Here is a 6,876-nt window from a genome sequence, read left to right as displayed (position 1 = left end):
CCCCGAGGGTGGTTTGCACGTTAATGACCAGGCCAATTTTTACAATTCTGACCACTGTCACTTTGAGGTAATTATTCTGGAACGCTTCAACGGATCCCCCTGATTCTGAGATTGTTTTTTCGTGACATATTGTACTTCATGTTAGTGGTAAAATTTATTTGATATGACTTGCGTTTATTTGTGAAAAAAATGGAAATTTGGAGAAAATTTGGAAAATTTCACAATTTTCAAACTTTAAATTTTCATGCCCTTAAATCGGAGAGATATGTAACACAAAATAGTTAATAAATAACACATCCCACATGTCTACTTTACATCAGCACAATTTTGGATCCAAATTTTTTTTTTTGTTAGGGAGCTATAAGGGTTAAAAGTTAGCGATTTCTCATTTTTCCAACAAAATTTACAAAACCATTTTTTTAGGGACCCCATCTCATTTGAAGTGACTTTGAGGGGTCTTTATGACAGAAAATACACAAAAGTCACACCATTCTAAAAACTGCACCCCTCAAGGTACTCAAAACCATATTCAAGAAGTTTATTAACCCTTCAAGTGCTTCACAGGAATTTTTGGAATGTGGAAGAAAACAATGAACATTTAACTTTTTCTTTTCACACATTTTTTTGGACCCCAATTTTTTTATTTTTGCAAGAGTAATAGGTAAAAATGGACACCAAAATTAGTTGTGCAATTTCTTCAGAGCACGCTGATGCCCCATATGTGGGGGAAAGCCACTGTTTGGGCGCACAGAAGGGAAGGAGCGCCATTTGATTTTTGAATGTAAAATTTGCTTGAATAATTAGCGGATGCCATGTCGTGTTTGGGGAGCCCCTGATGTGCCTAAACAGTTGAAACCGCCCACAAATGACTCAAGGAACTTATATAGATGTGTGGTGAGCACCCTGAACCCCCAGGTGCTTCACAGAAGTTTATAACATTGAGCCGTAAAAATAAAAATGTCACATTTTTCCAACAAAAATGTTTTTCAGCCCCCAATTTTGCATTTTCATAAGGGTGCCCCCTACCATTTGTAGTGCAATTTCTCCTGAGTAAGCCGATACCCCACTGTTTGGGTGCACGGCAGGGCTCGGAAGGGAAGGAGCACTGTGTGACTTTTTGAATGCAAAATTGGCTGGAATTGAGAGCGGACGCCATGTTGCTTTTGGAGAGCCCCTGATGCACCTAGATAGTGGAAACACCCCACAAGTGACCCCATTGTGGAAACTACACCCCTCTAGGATTTTATCAAGGGGTATAGTGAACATTTTGAACCCAAGGGTACGACACAGAACTTGATAACATTAGGTCATCATATTGAATAAGTTGTCATTAGTCTTGAGCGCAAGTGCTCGCTTCATGAGTTTGCATCAGGTACTCGGATATGCACCATGTGTGACAGGCTCGAGTCCCGCCCCGCATGTTTCACTGTTGTTGGACACCCAAAAAAACCATGCGGGGATAGCTCATGTATGGCAGGCAATTCCTGTGTGTTTTTTTTTTTTTGGGCTGTATAACGGGCACAAATCATATGGGGCAGAGACTTTAGCACCCGCGATACTCTGTGCATACCCGAGCTCCCGATGCAAACTCAGGTAGCGAGTAGTGTTGAGCATTCCGATACTGAAATATCGGGTATCGGCCGATATTCGCGGTATCGGAATTCCGATACTTAATTCCGATACTTTTGCAATATCGTATACCGGAATCGGAAGTTCCCATAATGAAATGAGCCATTTTCATTTTATTCAGCCAATGAGGATCCTAAGAAGTGTGGGCACATCCTGTTAGGCATGTAGGCATCTTAACTAATGGCATGACTGTGATTGGCTGCTGAAATGATGTCATGATGCACTATAAAAGCCGCCGCCGCCATTTTGAGCTCACTCTGCTGTGAATTCAGTTAGGGATAGGACGCTGTTGTTCTGAGGGACAGTTTTAGCTACCTATTTGCTCTATACTGCTTTACCCAAGCTACTTTATAAATCGCTGTGCCTTGCAGCGCTAGTGCACAGTTCCCTGTGCTGTTCACCGCTTTCTGCAAGGTCTCTGTGTGTGAGTGCAGCTCACCCTGTAGTGTGTGCTTCAACCACGTCTGGTTGTAGTGCACTCAGTGTGTGTCACTGCCTCATACATTTGTCCTTTTTTGCCAATTCATAATTTTTCCTGATATCTCCTATTAGTGTGGTGGTTCCATCTGTATTCAGCTAAATTGGTTCCAAACACACTATATAGGAGTAGATAGAGAAATTTTTTTCCGTCTTGCAGCACTAGTGCACAGTGCTCTGCATCTGTACTGTTCACCGCTGTCTGCAAGGTCTGGTGTGTGAGTGCAGCTCACCCTGTAGTGTGTGCTTCAACCACGTCTGGTTGTAGTGCACTCAGTGTGTGTCACTGCCTCATACATTGTCCTTTATTGCCAATTCATAATTTTTCCTGATATCTCCTATTAGTGTGGTGGTTCCATCCGTATTCAGCTAAATTGGTTCCAAACACACTATATAGGAGTAGATAGAGAAATTTTTTTGGTCTTGCAGCGCTAGTGCACAGTGCTCTGCATCTGTACTGTTCACCGCTGTCTGCAAGGTCTGGTGTGTGAGTGCAGCTCACCCTGTAGTGTGTGCTTCAACCCCGTCTGGTTGTAGTGCACTCAGTGTGTGTCACTGCCTCATACATTGTCCTTTTTTGCCAATTCATAATTTTTCCTGATATCTCCTATTAGTGTGGTGGTTCCATCCGTATTCAGCTAAATTGGTTCCAAACACACTATATAGGAGTAGATAGAGAAATTTTTTTGGTCTTGCAGCGCTAGTGCACAGTGCTCTGCATCTGTACTGTTCACCGCTGTCTGCAAGGTCTGGTGTGTGAGTGCAGCTCACCCTGTAGTGTGTGCTTCAACCCCGTCTGGTTGTAGTGCACTCAGTGTGTGTCACTGCCTCATACATTGTCCTTTTTTGCCAATTCATAATTTTTCCTGATATCTCCTATTAGTGTGGTGGTTCCATCTGTATTCAGCTAAATTGGTTCCAAACACACTATATAGGAGTAGATAGAGAAATTTTTTTGGTCTTGCAGCGCTAGTGCACAGTGCTCTGCATCTGTACTGTTCACCGCTGTCTGCAAGGTCTGGTGTGTGAGTGCAGCTCACCCTGTAGTGTGTGCTTCAACCACGTCTGGTTGTAGTGCACTCAGTGTGTGTCACTGCCTCATACATTGTCCTTTATTGCCAATTCATAATTTTTCCTGATATCTCCTATTAGTGTGGTGGTTCCATCCGTATTCAGCTAAATTGATTCCAAACACACTATATAGGAGTAGATAGAGGAGCCTTTCTGCAGCATTGGGCCCTGCAGCCCCAGCCAGATTAGTATTAGCCTATTTTTTGCAGCCTCATCTATTGCATTGTAGGTTACGTTCCTACATTGTAATAGCTACAAAAAGTTTGTGATACTATCGTTATTACATCTTTGGGCACATCCAGTGTCTTTTTGTGACAAAAAAAAACCTAAATAAAGTTCACCAAACACTCCACTTTACAGTTGTGTAGGCCACATTAGCTCATATTAAAGTCTAGTCCACACTTTATAAAATTAGTGTTTCTTATACCTGTTAGCAGCTGTTTAGGAATAAGCACACTAAGCCCTTAGTACTTTTCTGCCTATCTTTATCAGTCTACCAAGATGAAGAAGGCAGGGAGTAAGGCATGTGGGCGTGGGCGTGGAGTTTCTGCAGGGAGAGGACATGAGGATTCTGTGCCTGCAGGGAGAGGACGTGGGGATTCTGTGCCTGCTGCGGGCACCAGTGACTCAGCATCCCCCAGTTTTACCAGGGAACAGTTGACGCGCCCCCTGGGCCAGTGCTGTTTGGGGATTACCCGGAGCCGGATCAGATGGGGGTTGTAGTCTCCGAGTGGCGGCGACCCGGTCCGTGCCCAGGGTGTCAAACTCAGTGTGTGGCAGTCTTTACAGATGTTGGTAAAGGTCCTTAGTGTCGACTACGCCACCCGTTGATTTGCGGTCAAAAGGCCGCCGCTGCAGAAGGGTCCGCTGAGGCTGGTGGTATGTGTGCAGCTCTGGTAGTATAACCCCCAACGGGAGGGGTATAGCCTCAGGGGGTCAGATGTAGAGGATGGTGGTTGTGAAGGTGCAGGATGAATCAGCAAGAAGACTCAGAGTCAGGCTGTGCAGTTCAGGGGTTTTTACTTACGGGTGTTCTTATGGTCACTCTGGCCTGAAGCGACCACCCGAGCCGTGCTGCGTCCACCAGGTCCTCGACTCGGCCAACCCCCAAGTAATTCTGGAGCGTGGTCCTGAGCTCCTGTCTGACTTTCCCTCTCTTCTGGCCGTTCTCACCAGGGATCCACCTATGTCCGGCTCCCTCGGGTCTCTTGGTGGGTACACCCCTTCTGGGTTCCCTCACCCTATACCTGGTATGCCTTCCTAGTGGATTTAGTGAGGGTCGTGGCAGATCCTGCCCACGACCTCCGGTCTCTGGCTAAGGTGTGCTTTGTCCTCTGCCAGCTTGGGATCCGGTACCCTGGGTGCCAACCCTTCACCCTGCTGTTTGTATTCTGGGGTCTTGGGGTTCCTTCTCCTTCTCTCTGGGTCCTTCTGACTCCTCTCTCTCTCTCTCTCTGTCTTGGCCTTGGAGCTGGGCCCAGCCGGAACCACAACTCCCTGTCAGCCCTTCTGGCTGAGCTTCTCTGCTCTGCTCCTCTGACTCAACTCTGACAGACTGACCCTGATCTAAGATGGTGCCCACCTTATATACTCCCTCTATGTGTGAGCTCAGGTGACCAGCACCCAATGAGCTCCTAGCCTTACCCAGACTGCTCCCCCTATCTGCCCCTACACTACTGGGATGTTCCACCCCCCTCCCACTCCAGCCAGGGACAGACACTGTCGTACCTGCACATAAACTGGTGGGAGTATCGTCGATCTGTCCCCCGGAAATGGGATGTATGTAGTGTATGCAGCTAACTGAGCTCAGTTCCACACTCCATCCTTACCCGGGAGTGGAATACCACACCTCTGGCTTGAGGTGTAATACCCCTGTAGCAGCCGAGTCCTCAGGGTGCTACACAGTCCTTTTATGCGCAGCTTTGTAGGAGCTAGCCGTACCCCACTGCTGCGCGAGGACCAAATTGAAGCCGTTGTCGGATGGATGGCAGCTAACGCATCGACTTCAATTAGTTCCAGATCCTCTCAGGTCCTGAGCACTGAAGAGCACCCATCTGTCTCTTCACCACCTGCCAAATTGCCCAGGCAGTCAGAGAGCTCTGGACAGGAGCCATCTCTACTTCTGTTCTCTGAATCTCTTGGCTTGGAAAGAGGGGGCCAGCCAAGCAGAATTCTAGAATTTGAAGAAGAGGTAGTATGCAGTGATGCGCAACCGTTTTGTCTCTCTGAATCTGAAGAGGCGGGTGGGCCAGTGCCTATGGTCAGCAGCACACCTCAGTACGCATCTGATGATGAGACTCAGGTGCCACTTTCTGGTGTGTACTGTGCTGTCGAGACTACCCAGGAGAAGCAGTTGTTTGAAGAGGGTGGTGTAGATGATGAGGTCCTTGACCCATCATGGCGTGAGGGACAGGAAGGTGGTGGGAGCAGCTCTGAGGAAGAGATTCCCCGAACGGCCCAAAAAGGAGGGAGAGGGAGGGGGCAGACTTGGTTGCCTGTAGCCTCCACTTCGGCACCCATTAGGAGCATGGCTCTTCCAAAATCCAAAGCGGGCGCTCCCAAGACTTGCAGTGCCTGGTCCTTTTTTGACACCGTTGCAGATGACATTTGCTTTGTCAAATGCAAGCTGTGTAATCAGAAGGTGAAAAGAGGGAAAAGTGTCAGCAACCTCAATACCACAAATATGTGGAAACATGTGCGGACCAAGCACGTGGTGGAGTTACAAAAACACACTGAAGACCTAGGCCAACCTACAGCGCCACCTACCACCTCTTCAGCTCGTGCTGTAGCCTCTTCCTCCAGCTCACACACAGCTGGTTCGGCTTCCTCACAGGATCGCCATGGAAGAATCTCTGGCACTGTTGTACAGAGACACAGTGTAATTGCACCCACAGCACCACTTTCCCAGTCATCCTCACACTCCCAGGCCAGTCTACAGCCATCGTTAGCACAGGCATGGGAGAAAAGGCGCCCATACTCGGCAAACCACCCCCGAGCACAGGCTCTGAATGCTGGCATTGCTAAACTACTGGCCCTTGAAATGCTATCATTCAGGCTGGTGGAGACTGACACATTCCGTAACTTTATGGCATTGGCAGTCCCACAATACAACGTGCCCAGCCGCTTTTATTTCAGCAGGCAAGCCGTCCCTGCCCTGCAACATCATGTGGAGGGAAAAATTAAACATGCGCTACAAAACGCCGTCAGTAGCAAGGTCCACCTGACCACTGATGCGTGGACCAGTAAGCATGGACAGGGACGATACCTTTCCCTCACTGCCCATTGGGTAAATGTTGTGGAGCCGGGTACAAATCTTGAGAGTGGCGCTGTACGTGTTCTGCCAACTCCAAGGATTGCAGGAATCCAGTCTGTACACATTGACTCCTCCTCATACTCCAGTTCCTCTGAATCAGCGCTGCAGGAGCCGTCACGGTCTACCTCCACATCGACCCGTGAACGGTTACCTGTTATGATGACCGATATGAGCACAGCCGTGGCCAAACGTCAACAGGCCGTATTAAAATTAATTTCTTTGGGGAATCGAAGCCACACAGCGCAGGAGCTCTGGAATGCCATCAAGCAGCAGAGCGACGTGTGGTTTGTGCCAGCGAATCTCCAGCCAGGCATGGTAGTGTGTGACAATGGCCGAAATCTGGTGGCAGCTCTGGGCCTAGGCAACCTCACTCACATCCCATGTCT

Source organism: Phyllobates terribilis, unplaced genomic scaffold (assembly GCF_046119375.1).
Source record: "Phyllobates terribilis strain yellow unplaced genomic scaffold, ASM4611937v1 Scaffold_5__5_contigs__length_657084704, whole genome shotgun sequence".
NCBI lineage: Eukaryota > Metazoa > Chordata > Amphibia > Anura > Dendrobatidae > Phyllobates > Phyllobates terribilis.
The sequence above is the reverse complement of the archived record's forward strand: the minus strand, read 5'-3'. Positions refer to the sequence as shown.